Source organism: Podarcis gaigeae (assembly GCF_964106915.1).
Source record: "Podarcis gaigeae genome assembly, chromosome: W".
Lineage (NCBI taxonomy): Eukaryota > Metazoa > Chordata > Lepidosauria > Squamata > Lacertidae > Podarcis > Podarcis gaigeae.
Window position 1 is genome coordinate 27,708,135 of NC_139695.1, and position 27,758 is coordinate 27,735,892.

The window sequence follows — 27,758 nt, forward strand, 5'->3', positions numbered from 1 at the left end:
CCGTAAGTATATTCATTTCGATTTAATATTTTGGGTGGTAACCTGAAGAAGGACGTAAGATCAGTCGTAAGATGGTGGAAGCATTTCAGCACTATGCTATGCTCGTCTGAGGCAGAGCCTATGTTGGGATGGGGCCCGAGGATTACTTTTTGAAAGAATTCCTGGTACCTTTGAGCCTGGGTCTCTGACCATTTGATTCCTCTTACTTGGAGAGATTCGTTGGTTACCATCTGGGTCGCATGTCTATGAGCCTCCGACTGCCAGTTCAGGGAGAGCTTGGCTACAAGGGGAAGATGATCACTAGATTGTATATTCTCGATCTTAAAGGTGGAAATGCACTTAAGTAGTTCCCTGGAGACCAACAGGTAATCGAGGACGCTGTTTGATTTAACGCTCAGGTGGGTAAAATCCCCAGGAATGTCAGGGAGACATGTGCCATTTAAGGGGACCAGATTTAAACGGATGGCCATTTGATAGAGGAGTACTCCAGCCTCATTTGCTCTGTGGTCTTTAGAAGTTCTCCTCATGATATGTTCCAGATCATAATTATCAAGGTTTGGAGTAACCCACCATTTGGCTTTGGTCAGCGAGTCCCAGTTTGCTGCTGTGCGGGCGTTAAAATCGCCACCTATTATGGCCGGGGTATTAGGAAACTTAACATAGCATGAGAGCAGATGCTCTTCTAGCGAGCCCCATTTAGAGCCAAGTTCGGGGGAAGAACCCCCAGGTGGCAAGTAGACATTTGTAACTAGAAGTGAGATCTTTTCCCCCGCAATCAGCCCGGTAAGGGCGTAAGGAGGCAAGGCCTGTACTAGGGTAAGTTTAGAATGTAGGTTGAGGGAGATGCCTATTATTAGGCCCCCTTTAGGGCGGCCTCCTTTCAGGGAGGGGCAGGCAGGGAGTTCTAGAAGCTCAAAGCCATTTAGGACAATTTTCTCTACTTCCCACGATTCTTGGAACAAGATGATATGAAACAGGTTAATATACTCCAAGAATTCTGGATCAAGTTTTTTTTCCCTCCAGCCCGCAATGTTCCAGCTGAGGACTGATAGGGGGGAGTTCCTGTTGTGTCCAATTCGCTGTCATTTCAGGGAGAGATATGTGTCCTTAGGGGGCAGGGCAGACCCCACAAAAAAGTCAGTTATTTTACTTTGCATGGCTGGCACCTGCTGAGGGTACCTAGTCTTGAAGTTGGTAGTGAGGTGTTCTGACTGGTGTAACAGGACGGGTCTCCTGCTGGCTGACCCAAGGGCGGACACTTCAGTGGGAAACTCCACAGGATTTGCTGAGACTGCCCCACCGCGAGGTCTAAAGATCGCCGATGAAACCATTTGATTTATATGTCCGGCCGGGTCTTCAATCAAATCCGGGCCATTTTTTGATGTAGGTGGAACACTCCCCTGGCCTGATGCTAGCGAAGATACTGGGGATGCTTGGCGTACTGGTACCGTTTGTATGTCGGGTCTATGCCGCCCAGGGGAATATGAGGACTCCAGTTCCGGCATTGATGGATTAGTTGGTAAGGAATTGTTTTGGTGGAAGGAACTCTGGGCTACACTCTTCAGCGGGGAGCTCTTGGAGGGCGAGTCAAAATTTATCAAGAGTAGAGATGAGGGGCCTACTTGTGAGACAAAACCTGGGTCTGCCAAGCATCGGTGGGCTTTGCCCTCAAGTGGGGGAGGCATGGGTTTAGGAACTGAACTAAGGTAAGGAAGACTTCCTGCTTCCTTAAAACACGGCTCCGAAGAGCTGACAGGATTATCCTGAGAAGTGAGCAGGACTTTTCCGTTCTTCTGGACATGTATGAGCTGATGATTAAGTACTTCTAGTCTATCAATTATTTCTTGTTGTTCCCTCGGTGGGAGGTCGCCAAAGGTGGCTAAAAGCTCTCTTTCCTCCGGCGGGGTCAGAAGATTACTTGCGCCAGTGGGTTTCTTTAGAGCTCGTGGGGGCGTAGAGTAAGTCCAGTTTCGGTGCGGATGGATATCCTCCGGGAGAGGAGGCTCGATGTCCCGAGGTGCTCCCGACCTCTCCGACAGAGTCCGCTCCTTGCCGTGACCGGCGAGTAGAAGGGGGTGGATCTTACTATCCATAAAAACTCTTGTTGGGGTGATATCGTACCTAGCCAAGAGTGATTTCTGCCTGATGATAGCTGAAGGGATCCTTGGAGAGTAAAACGCAAGCATCACTTTCTGTGGCCTGAAGTGCTGGTTCAAAGGTAATACTGCAATGAGATCACATTCTGTGGTTTCTATGTTTAGGAGATTGCTTAGATGCTTTTTGACCCCATCCAGAGTGAGCCACCTTGCTGACCCTGCCCCAATGTTTAGGCAGATTTTCTTAGGTTGCAGGGACAATGCTTGATGTTTCAGTGCAGGATTTGGTCTATATTTAGGAATCACACTTCCTTTTTTGGTTGAGGGTAAGGTTCTCCGGAACTTCAATTCCCCCGTATCTACAGATGGCTTAGGCTTTAACCAGAGGTTATCAATTTTCTGCCCGAGGTTACATAGCTGGGAGGATAGCACATCAATCTTCTTGAATATGCAATTAAGGGTTCTGACCACAAGATGGAGATGTTCATGTTGTTCTTGTCTTGCGCAGTCCTCAGTTCCGGTGTCCTGTACCACCTTCAGTGGGACACTCCTTCCTCCTCCAAGCTTGCCGTTTGCAGTTTTAATCTGAGGTGAAAATAATTCCTCTGGTGTTGACGTTGTTTCTGGGGACATTAGAGGGTAGAAACGGTTCTGGGTTTTCACCCTATAGCAGTGTTCAGTGGGGTCACTCCATTTGCCAGACACGGGGGGGTCGGTTTTTGATTGTTTGGCTCTTGGGGAGGGCAAAGCCTCGTCACAGTCTCTTAGGCGTTTGCCTTGACCCATCGTTATGAGTCGTTTAAAATGAGTCGTTTAAAATGAGTCGTTTAAAATAGCAGTGGTTAAAAGGTGATAAAAAGTAATAGAAATAGCAATACAGCTGAATGTGAGCTGGCGCGAAACCAGTGAGTCGAAGGCTGCTTCCAAGGCTGCCGGAGAATACAATTATCTGCTCATTAAAGCTGATTTACGATGCAGGCTTCACAGTTATCGGCAATGTGAACTCCTAGCATGAACTCCAACACCCTGGTACAATCTTCAGCAAGAACTTGAAAGGCTGGGAGCCACAACACAAATTTAAGGAGGATTCAAGATGAGCTCCGGCAAATGCGTCTTACCTCATCGCCATCTTGGAAACGCCTCTCTCCCATATAGTCCATCACCTTCATCTGCCATTCTTCCAAAGTGGGTAGATCTTGTGTCTTCCAATACTTTGCAATAAGTATTTGTCAGGGAACTGACATCAGAGCGAGAAGCGGAGGCAGGGCTCCAGAGCGATGCCGGAGAGGGGACCAGCATGGGGGAAGGAATTCAGCGTAACACCAATAGAGAAGAGAGGGAGATGGAGGAATTGGTGACAGGGCTCCAAGACCCTTCACCCGAAACTAGTGGAGAGAGCGCTGGCACGCCCCTGCCTTCCCCTTACTTGCGCAGACGTGTTCCGCGCAGGGAACATAGGAGGAGACTCGGGGTCAAACAGCTTTTATGCTGGAAGAGGTTCAAGAAACGCCCACTGACGGATTCTGCAAGTGACTAACAGGTCACGGAGGTCGAGCTCTGACCCTAAGCATGGTTGGGCAAGCAAACTAACTAAACCGAAGGCAATTTACGCACAAGTAACCCCTCACAACCATTACAGCAATCCGTCAGTCCTTGACGTTACTTGTGCGCAAGCAGGAGAAACATGAGCCATACTGAAGGCACCGGGGCAGCGGAGCAAGCTGCGGGGTGCAGGACCTGGTGAAGAGGAACCAGGAGCTGGAACGACATGTAGCCCTGCTGACGGCGCGGCTGGATGAGAGGCGCAACCAGGACGCGCAAGTTAGACCCACTCCAGTGGGAAAGAAGGTGCCCGGACTGGTACACAAATTTGGGGGGAAGCCCCAGGAATATAATGGATTCCGAACAGAAATAGAGTACGCTTTGGAGCTGCAGCATGATGACTTTGCTGACGAGGCAGCGAGGGTGGTGTATATCGTGGGGCACCTTGAGGGCGGTGCGAGGGAATGGGTTAGACCCCTTATGGCTGCGCAGAACCCCGCCATGAGGGACGTCCGGAAGTTTTTTCAGGCGATGGACGCAATGTATTCAAGCCAATTGGGGGAGAGTGTAACCCAGAGGGAGCTGATGAGATGCAAGCAGGGGGATCTTTCCGTTAGAGACTACTGGTCCCGCTTTGCGATGCTAATACACCGGCTCGAATGGGATCTGGATAGCCCGCCCATACGGATGCTGTTTGAGGAGGGGTTGTCCCCAACCGTTAAAGACGAGCTCTCCCGCATGCCCCGCCCGCAGTCTATGGATGAACTGACTAAAGCTGCGCTTGCGATAGGCGCTCGGCAGGAAGCGCGCACTTTGGAAAGGCGGGAAGGGAGAGGAGAGCGCCGCCCGGACTACCGCATTCCTGAGATGCCAAAGCAGCCTCCCGATGACGTGGTGCCAATGGAAATTGATGGAGCGCGGGCGCGCGAGGTCTCGAGCGCCAACCAAGGAGTCAAAAGGGAGGGAAAGGCGGGGAAAAGCAGCAAGAAGTGTTTCCTCTGCCAACGGCCAGGACACTTTGCCAGGGTCTGCCCACAAAGGAAGGCTTGGCAAGGGGTGGTGGGAGCCGCTGGAAGCGAGGAGGAGGGGGCAGAGGAAAAGGTGCAGGGAAATGCCAGCGCTTGACTGCCCACAGGGGGGCGCAGCAGCCAAGCGAACAACTAATGGAAGTGCCCCAACCAGACCCACCCAAGGCTTCTATAGCGATAGAGGTGGTGCTAGAACTCCCAAATGGACACCCAGTCAAGGTGAAGGCAATGCTGGACTCAGGCAACTCCTGTAATTTTTTTAGTAAGGAGTTTGCACTGGAGCACCAACTACACCTGGTGCCACTTGATTTCCCACTCCAAGTGACCACAATAGATGGCAGGGAGCTGCTGGGAGGAGAGGTGACACATCAAACCCCACCAATGAGAATGAGGGTGTCCAGGCACACAGAAACCATTGCCTTTCATGTGGCCACACTGGCGGGACCCCCGATAATACTGGGCATGAGCTGGCTAGTGCTACATGATCCCGTGGTGGCTTGGCATCAACGGACAGTCACCTTCGGGTCAGCACACTGTTTGGAACACTGTCTAGGGGGGGAGAAGCCCAGGGTGAGGTTGGCCAGAGTGGCAGCAACTACACTGAAGCCGAGAGCAGAGGTGCCGCCACAGTACGCGGACTTACAGGAGGTCTTCAGCGAGAGGGAAGCGGACAGGCTGCCGCCTCATAGGCCCTTCGACTGCCAAATCAACCTACTCCCTGGGGCGCAGCTGTCGGTGGGTAAGCTGTATGCCATGTCGGACCGAGAGATGCAGGAGTTGCGAGACTTTATTGACAAAAACCTAAAAAGGGGGTTTATAAGGGAATCGAAGGCAGTGGGGGGCAGCCCTGTGTTTTTTGTGGAAAAGAAAAACACGGATCAGCTTAGGCTGGTCGTAGACTTTAGAAAATTGAACCTCGTATCGGAACCCGTGACCTTCCCAATGCCCAGAATTGATGATATTCTAACTAGAGTAAGGAAGGGTAAGATCTTTACCAAGCTGGACCTCCGGGGAGCATACAATCTGATTAGAATGAGAGAGGGGGACGAATGGAAAACCACCATGTTCACCCCCCTAGGGGCCTTTGAGTACCTAGCCATGCCATTTGGATTACAGTCGGGGTCAGCCTGTTTTCAAAGCTTTATGCACCATGTGCTGGGTCCCCTGCTGTACAAAAACTGCGTAGCATTTCTGGACGACGTCCTGATCTATTCAGACAATGAAAAACAGCATGTCCAGGACGTCAGGGAAGTGCTGAAGAGGCTACAAGAGCACCAGTTGTGGGTCAAGCTGGAAAAGTGCCAATTCCAGAGAAGTGGAATTTCTGGGATACAGGTTGTCGGACAGAGGCCTAGCCATGGACCCCGGCAAGGTACAGGCGGTGCTGGAATGGAAGGCCCCCAAAACCCGCAAGGATGTGCAGAGGTTCCTCGGGTTCAGCAACTTCTACCGGAAGTTCATCAAGAACTTCGCCGACTTGACCGCACCCATCACGGATTGTCTCAGTAGCAAGAAGTTCGTCTGGACGGAAAGTGCCCAACGTTCCTTCGAAAGGCTAAAGAAGGCGTTCGCCTCGGAGGAACAGCTCCTGCACGTGGATCTGCAGAAGCCGATGAGGCTGGAGACCGACACATCAGACAGAGCGATAGGAGCGGTGTTGCTACAGCCGGGACAGAGCCAACACACCTGGAGGCCGTGCGTCTTCTTCTCACGGAAACTGAACAAATCGGAACAGAACTACACGGTGTATGATCGCGAACTGTTAGCTATTTATGCAGCATTTCGGCAGTGGAGACATCTCCTAATAGGGGCTCAGCACAAGATTCAGGTTTGCACTGATCACAAGAACTTGGAATATTGGAGAACAGCTCGTGTCCTCAACCAGAGACAGATTCGATGGGCACAGGAGTTCTCCAAGTTCTTCTTTGAGATCAAGTACGTGCCGGGAGAAGAGAATGTGAGGGCAGACGCGCTTTCTCGGAAGCCGGAGTACACGGAAGGAGAAGGGCCACCGGAAGCTCGACATGTGTTCCCAGAGGAACGATGGGGCGTTGGTTGGGAAACGAGAACTAACCGAGCTGATTCGCCAGGACGAATTCGCCCAAACCCGAATCAGGGAACTCAGGGGAACTGGGGGAGACCAGGGAGGCTTTGAGGAAAGGGAAGGACTGCTGTATTACAAGGGAGCAATGTATGTGCCCGGGGAGGCCTTGCGGGAAAGGGTGCTCAAACAGCTTCACGACAACCCAACAGCGGGGCACTTTGGGCAACACAAAACTATGTTACTGGTCACTAGGGAGTTTTGGTGGCCAAGGGTGAGGGAAGATGTACGAGAGTATGTATGGGGGTGTGACCGCTGCCAAAGGGCCAAGGGAGAACGGGCAGCCCCGGCAGGGCTACTGGAACCCTTACCCACGCCGGGAAGACCCTGGGAGGTGGTGTCTATCGATTTCATGACTGATTTACCCAAATCCAGAGGTAAGACAGCAGTCATGGTAGTAGTAGATCTGCTAACCAAAATGTGCCATTTTATAGCGTGCTCTCATGCAGTGACAGCAGAGGAAACCGCCCAGTTGTTCGTGAATCACATCTTTAGGTTGCATGGGGTACCTTCGAGGGTTATCTCGGATCAAGGGAAACAATTTACCTCGAGGTTCTGGAGGAGGCTTATGAACTTATTGCAGGTGGAGGTGGGTTTCTCGACGGCGAGGCACCCGGAGACTAACGGGCAAGCAGAGAGGGCGAGCAGCATTTTACAGCAATATCTACGCTGTTACGTCAACGAGAGACAGAACGATTGGGTAGAGAAGCTAGCACTGGCAGAGTTTGCGTATAACAATGCGGAGCATGTGTCCACGGGGATGAGCCCGTTCTTGGCTAATTATGGGTGTCACCCCAGGGCCTTTCCCAGGAGGGGGGAGGAAGGGTGGAGCGTGCCCGCCGCAGAGCAGTTCGTGGAAGAAATGGAAGCCCTGCACCAGCAACTTAAGATGAATCTGGAAAGGGCCAAGGAGGTGTACAAGAGACAAGCAGACAAACGTCGCCGGGAAGGGGAGACCATTAGGGTGGGGGACCGGGTATGGTTATCCACACAAGGCTTACCCTTCAAGGGCGGGTGTAAGAAACTGAGGCCAAAACGGTTGGGACCATTTGAGGTGACACACCAAGTGAACCCGGTGGCGTTCCGGCTCAAGTTGCCAGACAGCATGAAAATCCACCCGGTATTTCATAGGTCACTGCTCTCACCGTACAGAGGGGAGCGGAGGGTCCGGGAGGTAGGAGGGGAAGGGCTCACACACCCGCTACTGGAAGAGAGGGAACGCCACCACGAGGTAATGGAGATCCTGGATTCGCGCTGGCGAGGGCGGCAGGTGGAGTACCTAGTGGCTTGGGAGGGGGAACCCGAGTCAGAAAACACGTGGGTTCCCGCGGGGAAAATAGATGATGAATATCTGGTGGAAGAGTTCCACAACAGGTATCCGAGGAAGCCCAAACCCCTTGAGAGATTCTGGGAGGAGCAATTTGCCACCACCGATGAGGAGGAGGAGGATTTCGTGGGCTTTCCTGCTTCCCAGGAGGAAGGAGGAGAATCGTCAGGAGAGGAGGAATCAGATTGGGAAGCCCCTCCCGTGAGAAATCAGAGCGGGTGGGAAGCGGGGTTTGAGTCCTCGGACAACAACAGCAGCTCCTTTCGGGGGTTCCCTGCATCGTCGGCTGAAGAAGGGGACAGGGTCCCGTCACAGGGTCAGGCCGGGGGTGGAGGGGGTCCTGGGAGGGAGGTGGATGTCAGGGAACTGACATCAGAGCGAGAAGCGGAGGCAGAGCTCCAGAGCGATGCTGGAGAGGGGACCAGCACGGGGGAAGGAATTCAGCGTAACACCAATAGAGAAGAGAGGGAGATGGAGGAATTGGTGACATGGCTCCAAGATCCTTCACCCGAAACTAGTGGAGAGAGCGCTGGCACGCCCCTGCCTTCCCCTTACTTGCGCAGACGCATTCCGCGCAGGGAACATAGGAGGAGACTCGGGGTCAAACAGCTTTTATGCTGGAAGAGGTTCAAGAAACGCCCACTGACGGATTCTGCAAGTGACTAACAGGTCACGGAGGGCGAGCTCTGACCCTAAGCATGGTTGGGCAAGCAAACTAACTAAACCGAAGGCAATTTACGCACAAGTAACCCCTCACAACCATTACAGTATTCTTGCTGCTTTTGTAGCGTACATAAAAAAAGTTCTGTCCTTCTTTGACACCAATTGGCCGACAATGCCCAGAAGGAAGGCCTCTGGTTTCTTCAGAAAGGTATATTTAAATACCTTTTTCATTTCATTATAGATCATTTCCCAGAAAGCCTTGATCCTTGGGCACGTCCACCAAAGGTGAAAGAATGTACCTTCAGTTTCTTTACATTTCCAACATTTATTATTGGGCAAATGATAGATTTTTGCAAGCTTGACTGGGGTCATGTACCTGTCAGCATCGCCCTTGAGCCAGTACCACCAACTGGACTCATGCACTTCAGCCCCGACTGGGCTAGGCGAGCTGGGTAGCACTTCCAGAGACCACCTTCTGGACAGGAACAGGTCAAAGTGCTGTGGACTCACAGCTTAGAGTTGTGAGCACCGGATTCACTTCCACAAGAAGACAGTCGTCGCACAGTAGAGTATAGCAGAGTCTAGCAGAGTATATAAACGACTCGGAGAGCAGCTCTGTAGAATATCTTCTTTATTCTATCTACAACTACTATACAACTATATACAGAGCTTAATGAGGTCTAAACATAAAGAATGCTGCACTGCACTGAGTGTCTGCAGCTGCTCTTAGCAGCAACCGTATCTATACACACGATCTCTAACACTCAGTCTCTCTCTCTCCGACACACTGACTGACTTGGTGCTGGAGTAGAATAAGTAGAGAGCAGAACACGCCTCCTCCTCTCTGGAGAATCAGCAGAGATCTGAGGAGATTCTTGGATATGGGAGGGGTGAAATCTCCTCAGTACCACCTGTATATCATCTTCATAATATTCTCTCTTAAGGCATTGCATGCCGTAAACTTCATACCTGTGGTCCATAACTGTTCCCAGTCAGCAAACATAATGTTATGTCCAACATCTTGTGCCCATTTAATCATAGCAGTTTTCACCGTTTCATCCTGAGTGTTCCATTTCAACAGCAAGTTATACATCTTTGACAAAATCTTACTTTCGGGTTCTAACAGTTCTGTTTCTAATTTTGATTTTTCTACCTGGAAGCCAATTTTCTTGTCCAAATTATATGCCTCCATTATCTGATAATAATGAAGCCAATCTCGCACTTTGTTTTTTAGTTTCTCAAAACTCTGCAATTTCAGTCTATCTCCCTCTTGTTCCAAAATTTCCCAATATTTCGGCCATTTGGCCTCCATATTGAGCTTTTTCTGGGCTTCTGCTTCCATTGGTGACAGCCACTTTGGGGTTTTATTTTCCAATAAGTCCTTATATCTTATCCAGACATTGAACAATGCTTTCCTGACAATATGGTTTTTAAATGCTTTATGTGCTTTAACCTTGTCGTACCACAAATATGCATGCCACCCAAAAACATTATTAAAACCTTCTAAATCCAAAATGTCTGTGTTCTCAAGAAGCAGCCAGTCTTTCAACCAGCAGAATGCTGCTGATTCATAGTAAAGTTTAAAGTCTGGCAGGGCAAATCCACCCCTTTCCTTTGCATCAGTTAATATCTTAAATTTTATTCTGGGCTTCTTGCCCTGTCAGACAAATCTAGAAATATCTTTCTGCCACTTCTTGAAACAGTCCATCTTGTCCACAATTTGCAGTGTTTGAAACAAAAACAGCATTCTAGGCAATACATTCATTTTTATCACAGCAATATGACCCAACAGTGAAAGCTTCAAGTTCGACCAAATTTCTAAGTCTTTTTTTCACTTCCGTCCAACATTTTTCATAATTATCTTTAAATAAGTTCCCATTTTTAGCTGTCATATTAATCCCCAGGTATTTCACTTTCTTAACCACAGTCAGGCCTGTCTCATTCTGAAACCTCTCTCTTTCAATCGGTGTTAAATTTTTCTCTAAAACCTTAGTTTTTAACTTGTTCAGTTTAAATCCTGCCACTTGACCAAATTCTTGAATTAGTTCTAAAAACCCTTTTAGTACTAGATTCTGGCTCCTGTAATGTCAATACTAAGTCATCTGCAAATGCTCTCAGTTCTTGACCAAGCTTCTCTTCCTGTTCCCTCCACAACTTCTGGGTGGATCCCCTTCCCCATAGATCCTGATCGGCCCAAAATGGTGCTCGGTCACAGTGACCAAAGAGCAAGACAGAGGGACTCATCCAGGCTGCGCCACCTTCTCCATTCACAATCCCATATGGCCAGACGTGCAAGTGCTTCTGAACGCCCTCTTTAAGGAGGCGGAGAAGGCTGACATACTGGCAAAGGCAGGAGAAGCCCTATTACGGAATGATTGCCAGATGTCCCCGTCTCCCGGGGACAGTCCCCGGATTTAAAAATCTGTCCCCAACAAAATCCGCCCCCGGAATGTCCCCGGGTTTCATATAAGGCCCCCAGATTTATATTTTAAGTGTTGTAGATTTATTAGTAGGGAAGGAATGTTGCGTGATTGGTTCAACGGCCCAAGACACATCATATGGGGACTTCCGGCGAGTCAAAATGGCGGGTGCCACGGCAATGAGCAGCTCCTGAAGCCAGCCAGAGCCAAGTGCACTACCAGGCTGGCTCCGGGCTGCTGAGACTGCTGCCTGCGCTGCCACTGCCGAGGGGGAACCAGGGGTGCCCGGCGCGTCAACTGGGGGAACCGCTGACACCCCCCCCCAGGACCCAAATCGAGGCGGGGGCAAGAGCGCCTGGCCACGTGGCCAATTGGCCAGTGGCGCTCCAGGGCCAGTAAAAATCCCGGAGCCAACCCAGGGAGAAGGAGGAAAGGAGAAGGAGAAGGAAGAGAGAGAAAGAGGAAGGAGAAAAAAGAGGGGAGCCCCGACCTTGCGGCCGCTGAGGAAGAGAGGTAGGAGAGCACCAGGAGGGCAAGGACATGGGGCCGAGCCCAGGCCCGACCCGAGCCTACTCCAGGGCAGATAGCACTCCAAGAGATCAGGCTGGGGCCCAGAGGAAGGCCACGCGACAGAGGAGACCCAGAAGAGAAGGTATTACTTCTTATTTTTTTAAAAAATGATCCTCTATGTCCCCACCATTAGAGTTATTAAAACCTTATTATATCAACAAATGCAATATTTTTTAGTCTCCTTTGCTTTCTTGGTGACCTTCAGCTTAAACACAAACTGCTCTGGAGTGAGAAAAACCCATCACACTCCAAAAGCCCAGCTGGAGGGACCTGGAAGTGTGCGGGGAAGAGCATTTTTGTAGTGGGTTTGTTGCACAGGAGCACCAAGTTCACTAACTGGCTGATTCAGAGTGAATCCCATTCAAAAAGAGTGCAATGGTGTGTGTTTCAGCCAGCCATCCGGCTGCTGCAACTATTCCCTGGGTGCCACCACACTGTCCTGTCTGTGTGTTTGGAAGGGAATGGGAGCTATGCTCCCCCCGGAGACACGCCACTCCTTCTTCCTTAGCTGTGTTGCTCAACAGTTGAGGCAACCTTCACAGTTCTGTGATGCCAATGCCAAAGACCTGTAAGTGTGCTGTCAATATATTTACAATGCAGGGGTTCCTCCGGAGGAGACGACCACTTGTTTGTTTTACGTTCATATCTTGCTTGCCCAAAACGTAACACAGTGGTTAGACACTACTAAGTGCACGGTCAGAGTGCTTTAATCCATTCTCATTGGAAAAGCTGAAGTTCTGGGCTGGACCTGAATCCCTCCCACAAAATACTGACAGTCTGGAAACACCCTGGGTGTAAACATGTTTTAGTGGAGAAAGGATCTTTGCCTCTTCCTCCTTCCTAACCTGCAGTAGTGCCCTGGCAAATCACAAAGTGCAGGCTCCCTTCATGGTACTCACAGCCACACTGCTTTTAAGATTATACAAATTTAATATATCAATAACAAATAAACACAATAAGGCTATAATGATACAATCTGAATCATTAGGGGTGCATTGCAGCAGTCAATGCAAATCTCCATGAGTCGCCTTTCAGCCAGAAGCTCTGCAGCACAGGTGGTTCTGATGATTCCCCTGTAAGGAAGGCTTACAATGTAGGAGGCTTTGGGGCTTTGCAAGAGGGGGGAAAGTGGGGACATCATAGAAGTATGCATGATGTGGGAAAGGTGCAGAGTGATGTTTTCTCCCTCATAATATCAGAACCTGGATCTCTTTAAGAAAGAGGAATGTTGGCAGATTCAGGCCAGACACAGAGTGCGTAGTGACACTGAAATTTCCTCCTTCCAGAGGCACTGACGGGGATGGCTTTAAAATAGGATTCGCCAAATTCATGGAGGGTTAGACCATGTTGCACCTCCAGCCGCAGAGGCAGTCTACCTCTGCCTACCCGTTGCGGGCGTCCCCAGTGGGGAGAGTGGGGCTGCATTTGGAGTCTGCTTGGGGCTTCCCTTGGACATCTGCTGGGCTGCTGAGAGCTGGACTAGATGGGCCTTGGTCTGATCCTGCAGGGCTGTGACAATAAGAGCCTGGAGTATGGCTGCTTCGCAAGCAGTTCAGGGAACAGTAGTGCAGAGTGGCATCTCCCTGGGAAGGGGCACGTGCTCAGCAAAGCTGACTCTTGCTTCTGGTCCTAAGAGTTGGGGTGGGGACATGGAGGAAAGGGGTGCAGCCTTCTGTAGAGGCCAGAGTCTCCCCCCTGCCTCTCTCTGCCACCTCTGAGGTGCCCGAAAAGGCAGATAGCAGAGGAAGCGAACCAATAGTCACGTTCATCTGTACTGCCTAAGTATGCCCTATTCTGACAGATGCTGCCTTTCATATTCACGCCCAAGAGCCTTTCCGCTCCAGAGATCTGGGGCTGAACCCGGGATCTGCACGCCAAGGCTGGAGTAAGAAAGAGCCCTTGCCAGCTGGCCACGTTGGGCGCCTGCCTGGAGAGTGGAAGCCGGGGGTTGGAGGGACATCGTGCTGCTCCTGGCAACCCCCACCCAACCCGACGTCCTCCTCCGCCTGAGTGTATCTTCAAAACAACCCTCTGTGAGGGAGGCTAAGCTGACCCAGGGTTGCTAAGCCAAGTTGCCAAGGCCAGCATTTAAGACCACGCATCCTTTCCCCTCAGATGATAAAGCCGGGATGAGTCATGCTAGCAGCCCGTGGCCTTGATGGGCTTTGAGGCAGCCCGGCCCCCTTCTCTGCAAGCAGGCTGCCTCCGGGGAGGAGCAGCACTTTTCTCAAGGGACAGAAGCGCCCGACTTCCCCCTCCCACTTGCCGCCCGCCCCAGTCTTTCTCCTGCGGCTCAGTTTAGCGGCTCATCCCAGGTGGGAATTCGGGTGGCGCTGCTTGCAGAAGGAGAAGCGGCTGGCGCTAGCGGACACTCCCATTGTTCTTCTCAGGTAGGACTTCCGGGATCCAGACGAACGTTTTACCAAAAAGTATGGCTCGACTACTGATTTCCCATTTAAAGGATGGCAAAAAGACCGAAGTTTGGTGGACAGGTGAAAAAACCCACGAATTAATTTAAAGTTCTGCGAGATGCAAAGGAAAGCCTGCGTTTTAAACTTGCATTTGACAGCTTGTTGCTTGGTGCGGTTAACGGAATAGGGATATTGAGAAAGAAGAGACTTGGAATTAGAAGGTTAGGATTTCAGGGTTAGATGGCTTGGATATTTGTGGTAGATCAAGTCAGAGTAAATGCGCACCTTGAGAACCACTGTATTAGACGTGCGTGGCGTAGTAAGAATCTGAAAATAGATATAAAGTTAGTTTATACGCAAAGACTCTGTTTCACCAGAAGACCCTTTTTATAGACAAAAGGGTGACGGATAAAGAGAAATGGTTAATCTACTGAGAGTTCTTAAAGTGGAAACGGGGAGATTGTAAAATTAAAACAAGGGGTTTCTCTTTTACACTTAATAAAAGAGGGTTGGGGTGTTGTTTATGGGTTCTTTTTCAGGGGGTGGGGGGGTCCTGCACCACTGGGTTTTTCAGGTATTCAGAGAAATTGTGGATTTTAGGACTTAGAAATGGGTCAGTAGCTTTATTTGGCACTGCCAGAAAAGACTGCCCCTTCAAATTCTGTTTCTAACGCGTATAATAATTTAATAATTATATTTTAAAATTATTTCTACCCGGCCCATCTGGCTGGGTTTCCCTAGCCACTCTGGGCGGCTTCCAGCAAAAGATTAAAAATACATTAAAACATCAGTCATTAAAAGCTTCCCTAAACAGGGCTGCCTTCAGGTGTCTTCTAAATGTCATATACTTGTTTATTTCTTTGGCATCTGGTGGGAGGGCGTTCCACAGGGCGGGCGCCACTACCGAGAAGCCCTCTGCCTGGTTCCCTGTAACTTCGCTTCTCGCAATGAGGGAACCACCAGAAGGCCCTCAGCGCTGGACCTCAGTGTCCGGCCTGACCGATGGGGCTGTATTGAAGCACAATAGGGGGTGGTGTAGGGACTTTGCACAGGTGATTGATGGTCAAGAAAAGGCAACCTTTGTGCTGTTTTATGTCAGGAGTTGGGAATTCTAGAAGTAGTATTCCTGTTTTCATGTTCTTACTTCCTGTACTGCTTGAATGGAAGAGGAAAACTTCACTTCCTAATTAATTATGTTAAGCGAGGCAAATGTTAGGTCAGGAAGCTCAGCGCAGTATACCTGAAGGAGCAGCTCCACCCCCATCCTTCAGCCCGGAGGTCCTCCTCCGAGGGTCTTCTGGTGGTTCCCTCCCCGCGAGAAGCGAGGTTGCAGGGAACCAGGCAGAGGGAGGGCCTTCTCGGTGGTGGCAGCCTCTCTGTGGAACACCCTCCCTACAGGTGACAAGGAGATGAGCAACTATCAAACCTCTGGAAGGCAGCCCTTTATAGGGAGGCTTTGAATGTTTGTTGTTTTAATATGTGTTGGAAGCCGCCCAGAGAGGCTGGGGAAACCCAGTGAGGTGGGTGGGGTACAAATAACACAATTACATTTATAGCCCCCATTTCCTGCAAGGAGGTCCAGTTGGTGTGCAGAGTTCTCCCCCCCCCCATTTTATCCCCACAACAACCCTTTGAGGTAGGTTAGGCTGAGCGTGAGTGCCTGGCCCAGGGTCACCCAGTGAGCTTCAGGGCTGAGTTTGAATGCCTGCCCCCAGCATTCCTCCTCTGCAAGGCCTGCCTCCTCCCATGAGAAAGTCTGCTCACACACTCTCAAGCCCCCATGGATGGCTGAGGCAGGTAAGGTTGTGTGTGTTGGAGGAGGGCAGGAGCAGGCAAGGTGAGCCATGCCCCCAAAGGAGGCAGCTGCAGCAGCCCCCTCCTCCTGCTGCCCTCCAGGAACAGGGCGGGGAGGGACCAGCCCCCAGGAAGGACATGTTTGCCTCCCTCTGCAGTGCTCAGAACAAGAGGGGAATGAGGCCACCCAGGCCCTCTGGAGCACAGAAGGGCTCACCATCCTTGACTTTCCCCCTTCAACTGCCTTTTTACCCAATCCCTCATTTTGAGGAAGTCTCCTCTTTTGAAGTCAAATGTGACTGTTCTGGATTTCCTTAGCAATTGTCCACTTCCATACTGTGTATGTTGAATTTGATAGCACTGTGGTCACTGTTCCCATTTGATTCAACCACACCTACATCTTGTCAGTTGAGAGCATCAGGCAGAGCACCCAGCACCTACCGAATCCTTTTTTTATTCCCGCAGGTCTTTTTAACGGACGTCTGATGTCATCCATGTTAACTTTTTCTGCAATGTATTTCTCGTGTGTCACTTCAGAGATGATTATAGTCAAGTGGTGTATAAGCTGTTTAAATAGTAAATGGTTGAATGCAATTTAAAAAATAATAATTGCATAACAAGGGGGAAAGCATACTTGTATCTGACCATATCTTAATGGACACAGACCTTGATAAATAGCATCCTAGCCATAGGCTAATTTTGTGGAGTTTAAAGCTAAGCATACAAGTTCTCAAAGCATGCTTTGAAATCCATATGAACTCTAGTATGCTGTCGGAGGAAGAGGAAGGATGTGGTTGGCTGAAATGAAGTCCGATCCTGTACAGATAAATCACTAGTGGAAGCGCCAACAGAAACGTGTACAGATTCCACACGATCATGAGGAAACCTGAATCTGGGCAGGACCTTGTCTCTTTGCCTGTCATTTGTGGCTGCTCCACCCAGGTCTGAGACGCCTTCCGGAGTGAAACAGTGATGGGGGGGGGGGGGAGGCAAGAGGATGGAGCCGTCTAAACCCCTCTGCGGGTACTTTGAAAACAGACTCCTTTTGTCTGGATCTTCCCTGCGCAAAGATGGGTCTGTATGCATTTTGAGCAGAGGAGGAGGGTCTGTGGAACTGCCCACCACTGCGGTGTACTGTTCCCAGAATATGTTTCTATTTTATTTTTTAAAATTTATTCTTTTTTTAAAAAAAATCTTTTTATTGAGTTTCACTTATCACATACACACAAGAAAAAACAAACAAACAAGTACATTAAAGGCACCAAAACAAAAAGGGAAAAAGAAAAGGTGAAAAATACAGAAAAATAAAAACTAGTACATAATACACACTGTCTGACTTCCTTCCCTCCTGATTTCGGGTTTCTAATTTTAAAAGTTTCATTTTTACAGCTGGTATTGGTTATTAGTTTTTACATCGGAAGTTTTATAACAGTCCTGCTATAGTTGGTAGGTTTCTATGATTACCTTCAATATATGTCATAAATTTAATCCAGTCATCATTTAACTTTGTATTTTTTTGGTTTCTAATTCTCTGCGTCATTTTTGCCAATTCAACGAAATAAAATAATTTCGTTTGCCATTCCCTCACCGTTGGTATATTTGTGCTTTTCCAGTTTTGGGCAATTAACATTCTGGCCGCTGCTGTTGAATATTGAAATAAAATTTTATCTTCTTTCCTAATTTCTTCTCCAATAATACCTAGTAAGAAGGCCTCTGGTTTTTTAGGGAATGTGTATCTAAATATTTTTTTTAACTCATTATATATCATGTCCCAAAATTTCTTTATTTCCTCACATGCCCACCACATATGTATGAAATTGCCCTCTTTTGTTTTACATCTCCAGCAAGCCTTATTTCCAGTCTTATATATCCTACTTAGTTTTTCTGGTGTTATATACCATCTATATATCATCTTCTCTAGGTTTTCTCTAATTGCAGCACTCGCCGTAAATTTTATTCCCTCATTCCACAATTTTGTCCATTTTTCATATTCTATGTTATGCCCCAAGTCTATTGCCCATTTAACCATAACTTCTTTAATTTCTTCATCTTTTGTATCCCAATCCAATAATATTTTATACATTTTAGATAATAATTTAGAATTACTTTCAATTATCTCAATCTGAAATTTTGATTTTTTTTCATTCATTCCAATTTTTTTATCCTCCGACCATATTGCGTTGATTTGGTGATACTGTAGCCAGCCTGTCATCTTTCCCTTTAGTTCTTCATACGGTCTTAGTTTCCAGCTGTCTTCCGATCTGATCAATAAATCTTCATAAGTCAATTTTTGCTCCTCCGTGTTTATTTTTTTGTTTATTAGGATGTTTGTTGGGGACAGCCACCAAGGTACTCTCCATTCCAGCAGTTTTTTGTTTTTTCCCCACACTTCATACAGTGGGCCCCTAATAATGTGGCTTGAGAACCCTTTGTGCGCTTTCTCTTTATTTGACCACAGGTAGGCGTGCCAGCCAAACCTGTTGTCTGCACCTTCTAAATCCAATAAGTCATTATTTTCCAAGGTTATCCAGTCTTTAACCCAGCAGAGACAAGCGGCTTCATAATACAATTTTAGATTGGGAACTGCAAACCCCCCTCTCTCCTTTCGGTCCGTGAGTAGTTTAAATCTAATCCTTGGCCTCTTTCCCTGCTATATGAATCTTGAAAGGGTTTTCTGCCAGTCCTTGAATAATCTGGGTCCCCTGATTACAGAAATGTTCTGGAATAAGAACAGCATCTTTGGAAGAACATTCATTTTTATTACCTCCATCCTGCCCAACCACGAGAGGTTAATTCTATTCCAAATGTCTAAGTCTTTTTTAATTTCATTCCATGTTATCGAATAATTATCTTCAATTAAATTTATGTTTTTTGGTGTGAGCCACATTCCTAAATATTTTATTTTTTTTGCCACCTTTATTCCATGATTTCTCTCTAATTTTTCATTTTGCTCATTTCCCAGGTTCTTTGTCAACATTTTTGTCTTTAATTTGTTCAATTTGAATCCGGATAGTTTGCCATATTCTTCTAATATCTCCAGCGCTTTGCCCATACTTTCTTGCGGTCCTTCCAGGGATAACATCAGGTCGTCCGCATAGGCTTTTAATTTGTACTCCTTCAGTCCTATTTTAATTCCTTGTATTTCCGGTGTCGATCTTATTTTATTCGCCAGTACTTCTAATACCATGATAAATAAGAGCGGGGAGAGAGGGCATCCTTGCCTTGTTCCCTTCTCGATTTTGAATGTGTTTGTAAGATTATTGTTTATTACTAATTTGGCAGTTTGGACTGAGTATATTGCCTGTATTCCTTTCAAAAATTCGCCCTCTATTCCTGCCCTCTCCATGGATTTTATTAAAAATGACCAAGAAACATTATCGAATGCCTTTTCGGCATCTATAAACATCAGAGCCGCCGGAACATCATTATTAATCCCCAAATATTCAATTATGTTTATGATATGTCTCACATTATCTTTCATAAACCTGTTCGGCAGGAAACCCGCCTGGTCTTTATGGATTAAATTTGTTAAGCACTTTTTCAATCTATTTGCCATAATATCCGCATATATTTTATAATCATTGTTTAATAGGGATATTGGCCTATAGTTCTTGATGTTCAGTCTATCTGTATCCGGTTTTGGAATTAACGTTATAAAGGCCTCCCTCCAGGACTCAGGTATTTTTCCTCCTCTTAAGATATTGTTCATGGTCTCGCAAAGTGCTGGTGCCAGTTGATTTCCCAAGACTTTATAATATTTTGCCGATAAACCATCCGGTCCCGGTGCTTTCCCTGGTTTCATTTTTTTGATCGCATTCTGAATCTCTTCTATTCTTATGGGTCTGTTTAATTGAAGTCTTTCTTCTTCCGTTACAGTCTTTCCTTTACAGTTCTCAAGATACTTTTCTATTTGGGTTGGGTCTTCTTCTCCTTTTTTGTATAACTCCTCATAGAATTTGAGAAAAAAAATTTTGTATCCTTTTTGGGTCTTCTATCAACTCTTCCTCTACTTTTATTTTATTTATCACATTTTGCTTTTGTCTTTTCCTCAGTTGCCAAGCTAGAAGTTTTCCAATTTTATTTGCTGATTCAAAATATCTTTGCCTCGTTTGCTTGATTTTCCATTCAATTTCCTGATTCGTCAACATCGAATATTGTGTTTGTAATAATTTTATTAATTGTATACTTTGTTCATCTTTCGGGTTCTGTTAGTTTCTTCTCAGACTCCCTTAGCTGTCTAATAATTTCTTCTGTCTTTTGCTGTCTTATTTTCTTCTTGTAAATTTATTCAAAGTTATAACAAGACATATTATCCAAAAACATATCCTTATTCCCCCCCATTTTCCTCCCTCCCCCTCCCCCCCAGAACCCACTCCCCCACCCCACCTCCCAACTTCCCTCAGTTCCAGTCTTTGGTTTCTCTAATATCGCTATTCTCTGCATGTTACAAAGTTGTATAGATCCTCAAACTGTTTATTTTTTAAAAAATATATTTTTATTAAGATTTTTAAACATAAATACAAATATAATGATCAATGTAACATATATCATAACATAGTTTCTTAACTTCTTTGGACTCCCTCACGTCTCCCGCTCATTGTCAATTCTTGCCCGCAATTTATCATCTTGTTTACATTATTGTGTCTCATTCATTTAGAATATAATCTAATAATTCTCCCAAAGGTTTATGATTTTTCCTCAATCACATTTATCATCCTAATTGCATCTAATTTAGTGGTGGCCAATTATTTATGATCTAGCCTCCATCTTAACATTCAACCAAATTACAATGCTTTTTTAAATAAATCTTAAATTTCTTACAATCTTCTTCAACCTTCTCTTCTCCCAGGTCTTGGATTCTGCCGGTCATCTCGGCTAGTTCCATATAGTCTATCAGTTGCATCTGCCACTCTTCCAGTGTGGGTAGATCTTGAGTTTTCCAGTGCTTAGCGATGAGTATCCTTGCTGCCGTTGTTGCATACATAAAAAATGTTCGGTCCTTCTTTAACACCTTCTGGCCGACAATACCCAAAAGGAAGGCCTCTGGTTTCTTAGTGAAGGTACACTTAAATACCTTTTTCAGCTCATTATATATCATTTCCCAGAAGGCCTTCACTCTAGGGCAGGTCCACCAGAGGTGAAAGAATGTTCCCTCATTTTCTTTACATTTCCAACATTTGTTATCAGACAAATGGTATATTTTGGCAAGTTTAACTGGGGTCATGTACCATCTATATATCATTTTCATTACATTTTCCTTCAAAGCATTACATGCAGTGAAGTTCAGCCCGTTGGTCCACAACCTTTCCCAGTCCTCAAACATGATGTTATGCCCAATGTCCTGTGCCCACTTTATCATAGCCGATTTAACCATTTCATCCTGTGTATTCCATTTCAACAGCAAGTTATACATTCTTGAAAGTACCTTAGTCTTAGGTTCTAACAGTTCTGTTTCCAATTTCGATTTCTCCACCTGGAACCCTAACTTTTTATCATTTTTAAAAACTTCATTAATCTGAGCGTAATGTAACCAGTCTCGCACTTTATCCTTCATTTTCTCCAAACTCTGCAATTTCCAATTGTCTCCATCTTTTTCTAATATTTCCCAATATTTTGGCCATTTGGCCTCCATATTGGGTCTTTTTCGGGCCTTAGCTTCCAGCGGTGAAAGCCACCTTGGAGTTTTATTTTCCAATAAGTCTTTATATTTTGTCCAGACATTAAACACTGCTTTTCTGACAATATGGTTCTTAAAGGCCTTATTGATCTTAACCTTGTCATACCACAGGTATGCATGCCAACCAGATCCTCAAACTGTTTAGCTGATTATTATCAGTAAAAAATAATAAAAAAATAATAATAATTTGCTTTGTTGCGTCTTCAGAGACTTTGTGAAAGGTTCCCATTCATCCTTAAAGTCACAGTTATCCTTGTCCTGTAGCTTATATGTCAATCCCCAACAAAAATGCCTCAAGTTTTTAAACAAATGTTAAATGGGACATTTTCTTCAATTCATTGTATATCATTTCCCAAAATGTTTTAATTACCTTACACTCCCACCACATATGATAAAATGTTCCCTCCTTTTCCTTACAATTACAACATATGTTTGAACTAGTTTTGTACATTTTCCCTAACTGCACTGGTGATGTATACCATCTGTACATCATCTTCATGTAGTTCTTCATGTACTGTTCCCAGGATAGTTAAAGATCATTCAACAGTTTTCAAATTGAAAAACGGTGTTTCATTTTGAGACCCTTTGTAACACCATCCAGTTCGTTTAACCACAACCTACGACCCTTGAGGTTTTTACTGAAGCAAAAGGATTGATTCCATCCCTGCATCAAACAGCTGTGATTTGAGGATCGTCTGTTTCATAGCAGCTCCTGTGCCCCTTCCCTCTGCTGCATTTGGCATGAAATTGCCAGTGATTTCCCCAGGAGTAAAAAGGCCTACCTACTCTGGGCTTATTCTTGGGAATTACTTTGCAACAAAGAAGAAAGCTTTTCGTCTTCTGTTTCTTTTCATTTTTATGTTTTCAAAATGCTTGATATCTGACACTGATTTCTGTATATTGTGTTTTCTTTGTTTTTCAAGCTTTCATAAAAAATAGCCTTTGAAACCAGCTGGTACACTGGTCAGAAGACTTGCCTTCGTGTCCACAGAATGGAGAGGAAAAGTTCGCCCAACGAATCCCTGGGTGCGACCCCAGAGACCTCCGGCTCCCACCTGGCTGAGCCTTCTCATTGCCAGCTCACTTCGATGCCCTCTGTTCCCAGAGATACCACTGGAAGAGCTGCTTCCCTTAGCCAGGAAGAGTCGGGGTCCCAGCAGCCTTCCCAGCAGGCCTCCCACATTTCCTCCTCCTTGGGCAGTGCTCCATTGCAGGTCCCCGAGCAGCTAGCCGAAGAAAGGCCCCATGGCACTGGCCAAAGTGCTTTCCTCCCATCTCTGGGTGAGGTTTCTTCTTCCCAGTGCACCACCCAGGGAATGGGTCACCAGCGTGCAGCGACGTTCTCTAGCCTGCAGTCTGGGAGTAGGAAAAGTGTGATCTGCTTTGCGGGCATCTCCTTTGAGAGTGCTCTCCAGGGGACCCAGGCTGTTTCCTCTGCCTCTAAGTCTCCAGAGGGGTCTGTCCCAGCTCCGAGCACAGCTGATCTGGCTAAAGGCGGCCAGGGGCAAGGCCAGGTAAGTCCAGATTGAGAGGTAGGGAAAGGGCTTTGAGGCTGCAATGCCCTCCTTGAGTCTCTCCAGCTGCTTTGGACAACTGCCCCCATCCCTGACCCCTGGCCATACCGCCTGGGCCTGGTGAGAGATGGAGCCCCAGAACACCTGGAGTGCACCAGGCTGGGGAAGGATGTCGTGAGGTGGGAGGCAAAAGGAAGGCAGACAGCCCATCCCGGGGTCGGTCCTTTCCCTCCTTCTAGCTTAATGGCTCACCTGAGCCGCCATCCTTTAAACTGGGGAAGCAGCAGCGGCTCATCAGAACTCACAAGTTAGGAAGTCCTATGTTATCGTCCCCATCTTCTTGTTATGTCCTGTTGGTGGGGAGGATCGTGCCGTTTTCCTGTGGGTGGGCAGCCAGCCAGCAGCAGGCTGGCAGGTGGGCCCAGGGAAATGGCTTTGTTGGGGGAGCCTCAGAACTCGTCCTCTGCATGTTTGTTCCCTGTTGCCCCAAAGTGGGAACTGTCTTGCAATTCAGGCTTGTGGCACACAGGTAGAGAAGGGGAGCCGTTTGTCTCTTCAGATGCCTGGGAGAAGAGAGCAGTGGGTGGGGGCAGCCTCTGCTCCCCCTTCTAGAAAGGAGGCCTTTGCCAACATGGGTGCAATTCTGCTCCATGTGGGGAAAGTGTTTATCCATCATGGACTTGGGGGGATGCTGCTGCCAGCCCATATGGGCTTTGAAGGATATTTTTTTTACTGTAGGCCTGCATTTCAATGTTTGCCTATTTTCGGACCTAGTTGTAAAGTACCTTCAGATTCCCACATAATAGGTTGCAGGTAAATACTCTAAAAATAAGAACTCCAACGAGCTCTTCTACCTGGAAGTGCAACATCAGCCCTTCAACACATCAGCATGATGTGCAGTTGTCACACGGCTACGACTCATAAGCCATGAATGCAGGTCTGAATAGTGCCCCTTTGGAAACCCCCACCCTCCATGCAGAAAAAGAGCATCTACCCCTGAAATCCTTTCAGTATAAAGTGTATGAATGACAGGCAGCTAAAAAACTGTCTCCTTGGCTATTTGGCTCATGTGTCTCATAGAACAAACTCCGTGGACGAAAACAGCCTTGCCAGGAATGTGAGCCGACTTTAATCCAGCCTGCCCTGAAATATCTCAGAAGTGAAGCAGGAGAAAGAGGCCCAGTTTATGGCGGTGAGCTGACTTGGTTTTGAGTAGGAGGGTGTGCGCTGCAGGGAACTGGTCTGCTTATGTGAATAGGCTGGACTACAAAATCTCTGGCTACTCTTATATTCTTTTCCTGCAAGGCTGCAGTTAGGTTAGTGAGTGGCAGGCTATTGACTATCTTGTGTATCAGCAGCACTGTAGAGTCAGGCCAGATGGCAAATCCTAATAGCTGGGGTCGGGATGCATATGGAATGGGTTCGGGAAAGAGGGGTGACCACTTCCAATCTACCAGGAAGCATTTTTCTGCTGGAGAAACAGCTTGCACCAGCAGAGGAAGGCAGCACTCCACAGAAAACCTCTCTGTCATACAAGCAGTCCTCTACTAGGAGATCCTTGGGCTGGGAGGGGGCTGGAAGTGACCATATTCCAGATGAGGGGGAGCATGAAGCCAGGCTCTGGGCTTTCGTTTCGTGTTGGAATGGAGATGTAATCTCACTTCGTTTGTATTCAGGTCAGGACAACAGATCCACACCTGGGAGCTTGATGGCAGCTGAAGGGATCCACGGGGATCCAGGGCAAGCTACACTTGCTGCTCAGGTAAGGCCAGAAGGAGGCTTACCAGGCGTCCCCGGTTGCCAGGGAGAGTCCCCGGATTCAGCAATCTGTCCCCGGCAGAAATGTGTCCCCGGAATGTCCCCGGATGTACGCCTGGGGACTTCCTGCGCTGCAACATGGCTGACGCCATGGCAGCAAACAGCATCGGAGGTCCCGACTACATCCGGGGACATTAATTAAATCCGGGGACATTCCAGCCAGCCAATCCGCTGGCTGGGGAGGGGGGGTGCCCCGACCTTGCTGCAGCCGCAGCCGCTGAGGAGAGGGAGAGCCCGACCCGAGAGAGAAGAGACCCAGAGGAAGGTCTGTCTGCTTTAAGGCCTCATTGCTGAGCAAAAAACAGCGTTCTTGGCCGTTCCTGTGGCGTACAACCCCCCCGCCCAGCCAGCAATTTGTAATTGCTCTGGTTGCTTAGAAGGGTAGTTGGCGGATGAAGTTAATCAAGTCAACTTTAATGGTTTAACCTGCCAGAAAAAGGGCCAGTTTAAAAAAGCGTCTGTCTAGTTCACAGAGTTCCTGAACAAGCCTGCATGGAAACACCGGTTTCTATAATGACTGAAATGTGCTTCATTTGCAACTAAGTAGAGCCTCTCTGCTAATGCGGAGCACAATCCACAGCTTCAGGCAAGGCCATTTATATACCCAGAATCCAGAGCAGCCTTTTCTCATGCTCCTCTGAAGTACCACCACTGCAACACTAGCGCTTGGCCTTCTGGCACCTGCAGGCTAGGGAAAGAGCTCTTTAGCACCCTGGGGTGGAGCTCCTTCTCAGCAATAGCACTGTCTGCTCATTCCCAACTTCTTCAGCCAGTGCCTCTGTGCCTTCTGTAAATGTCTGGAGTAAATGTCTAGCAGGAAGTGTCTGTCCTCTCCAGGATGTTGAAATACTGAAGAAGGCGCCCAATAGCCCTAAGACGGGGGCGGAAACAGTACTTAAGGATGATCAAGCATTGCCTATGAAGGTCCAGGAGCTTGAAGAAAAACTCCAGCTGTTGCCAGCAATACTCCAGGATCCGCAAGGAAGAGGTATTTTTGAGAATCCTGTCTTCTCAAATTCCGGGGACATGGCCCTCCCAGTGTTAAGGTGGGGAGGTGGGGTTGGGAGTTTGTAGATAAGAGTCCAAAGTTAAAAATGTAAAGGCTAATGGAATTCTATTTAAAAATCAAAAGTCACTGTGGTGGTTCAAGTTATAGTGTGAGACAAAAGACAAGATGGAAAAGAAAAGATAAGGAACAGAGAAAAGAGATAGAGAGAAAACGAAGAAAGAAAGAAAAAGAAAACACAAAAAATCCTACTGAAAATAGTTTGTTTGTCTGTTTAGAAAAGAGAAGGGGGAAAAAACACCATTGTAATAAGTAAATAGAAAAAGGGGGGGAGTGGGGATGGAAAAGTAGATATATATATAGAATTCTTTAATGAGAAATAAATAAAAACTTTTAAAACTTTTTTTGAGTGATAGCAGCTCTTTTGGCTGAGGTGTGGCATGCAGCTGAAACAGTATTTCAGGAAACCCAAACATTCCGTGTGAATCTCCAGGAGCTTGAAGAGAAACTCCAGGCGTTGCCAGCAACACTCCAGGAGCCGCAAGCCAGAGGTATCTTTGAGAATCCTGTCTTCACAAATTCTGGGGACATGGCCCTCCCAGTGTTAAGGTGGGGAGGTGGGGCTGTGGGTTTGCAGATAAGAGTCCAAAGTTAAAAATGTAAAGGCTAATGGAATTCTATTTAAAAATCAGGTCAGGACAACAGATCCACCCCTGGGAGCTTGATGGCAGCTGAAGGGATCCACGGTGATCCAGGACAAGCTGCACTTGCTGCTCAGGTAAGGCCAGAAGGAGGCTTACCAGGCATCCCCGGTTGCCAGGGAGAGTCCCCGGATTCAGCAATCTGTCCCCGGCAGAAATGTGTCCCCGGAATGTCCCCGGATGTACGCCTGGGGACTTCCTGCGCTGCAACATGGCTAACGCCATGGCAGCAAGCAGCATCGGAGGTCCCGACTACCTCCGGGGACATTAATTAAATCCGGGGACATTCCAGCCAGTTCCAGCCAGCCAATCCGCTGGCTGGGGGGGGGGGTGCCCCGACCTTGCTGCAGCGGCCGCCGCTGAGGAGAGGGAGAGCCCGACCCGAGAGAGAAGAGACCCAGAGGAAGGTCTGTCTGCTTTAAGGCCTCATTGCTGAGCAAAAAACAGCGTTCTTGGCCGTTCCTGTGGCATACACCCCTCCCCCCTTTTCTCCAGCTGGACGGCTTGTCTTTGGGGCGTTGAGGCAAAACACAGCAGAGGGGATCCCCTGTCCCCCCCCACTTTGTAGGAGAGCTTGCTTGCAGATAGGGGTAGCGCACGGTTGGAGAGCCTTTTATTTGTAATTGCTCTGGTTGCTTAGAAGGGTAATTGGTGGATGAAGTGAACCAAGTCAACTTTAATCATTTAACCTGCCAGAAAAAGGGCCAGTTTAAAACAGCGGCTGACTAGTTCACAGAGTTCCTGAACAAGCATGCATGGAAACACCGGTTTCTAGAATAACTGAAATGTGCTTCATTTGCAACTAAGTAGAGCCTCTCTGCTAATGCAGAGCACTATCCACAGCTTCAGGCAAGGCCATTTATATACCCAGAATCCAGAGCAGCCTTTCCTCATACGCCTCTGAAGTACCACCACTGCAACACCAGGGCTTGGCCTTCTGGCACCTGCAGGCTGGGGAAAGAGCTCTTTAGCACCCTGGGGTGGAGCTCCTTCTCAGCAATAGCACTGTCTGCTCATTCCCAACTTCTTCAGCCAGTGCCTCTGTGCCTTCTGTAAATGTCTGGAGTAAATGTCTAGCAGGAAGTGTCTG

General features: G+C 47.6%; 2 long non-coding RNA genes across 2 annotated transcripts in view; one reads left to right on the plus strand and one right to left on the minus strand.

The window, feature by feature from the left end:
- Positions 1 to 27,758, minus strand: part of LOC310836096 — a 259,377-nt gene that overhangs the window by 138,239 nt on the left and 93,380 nt on the right. The gene's annotated exons all lie outside the window — the stretch shown is intronic.
- Positions 22,934 to 24,899, plus strand: LOC310836098. The gene is made up of 3 exons (XR_014559860.1): positions 22,934 to 23,143; positions 24,224 to 24,335; positions 24,820 to 24,899. It is a non-coding gene; the product is annotated as an uncharacterized lncRNA (long non-coding RNA).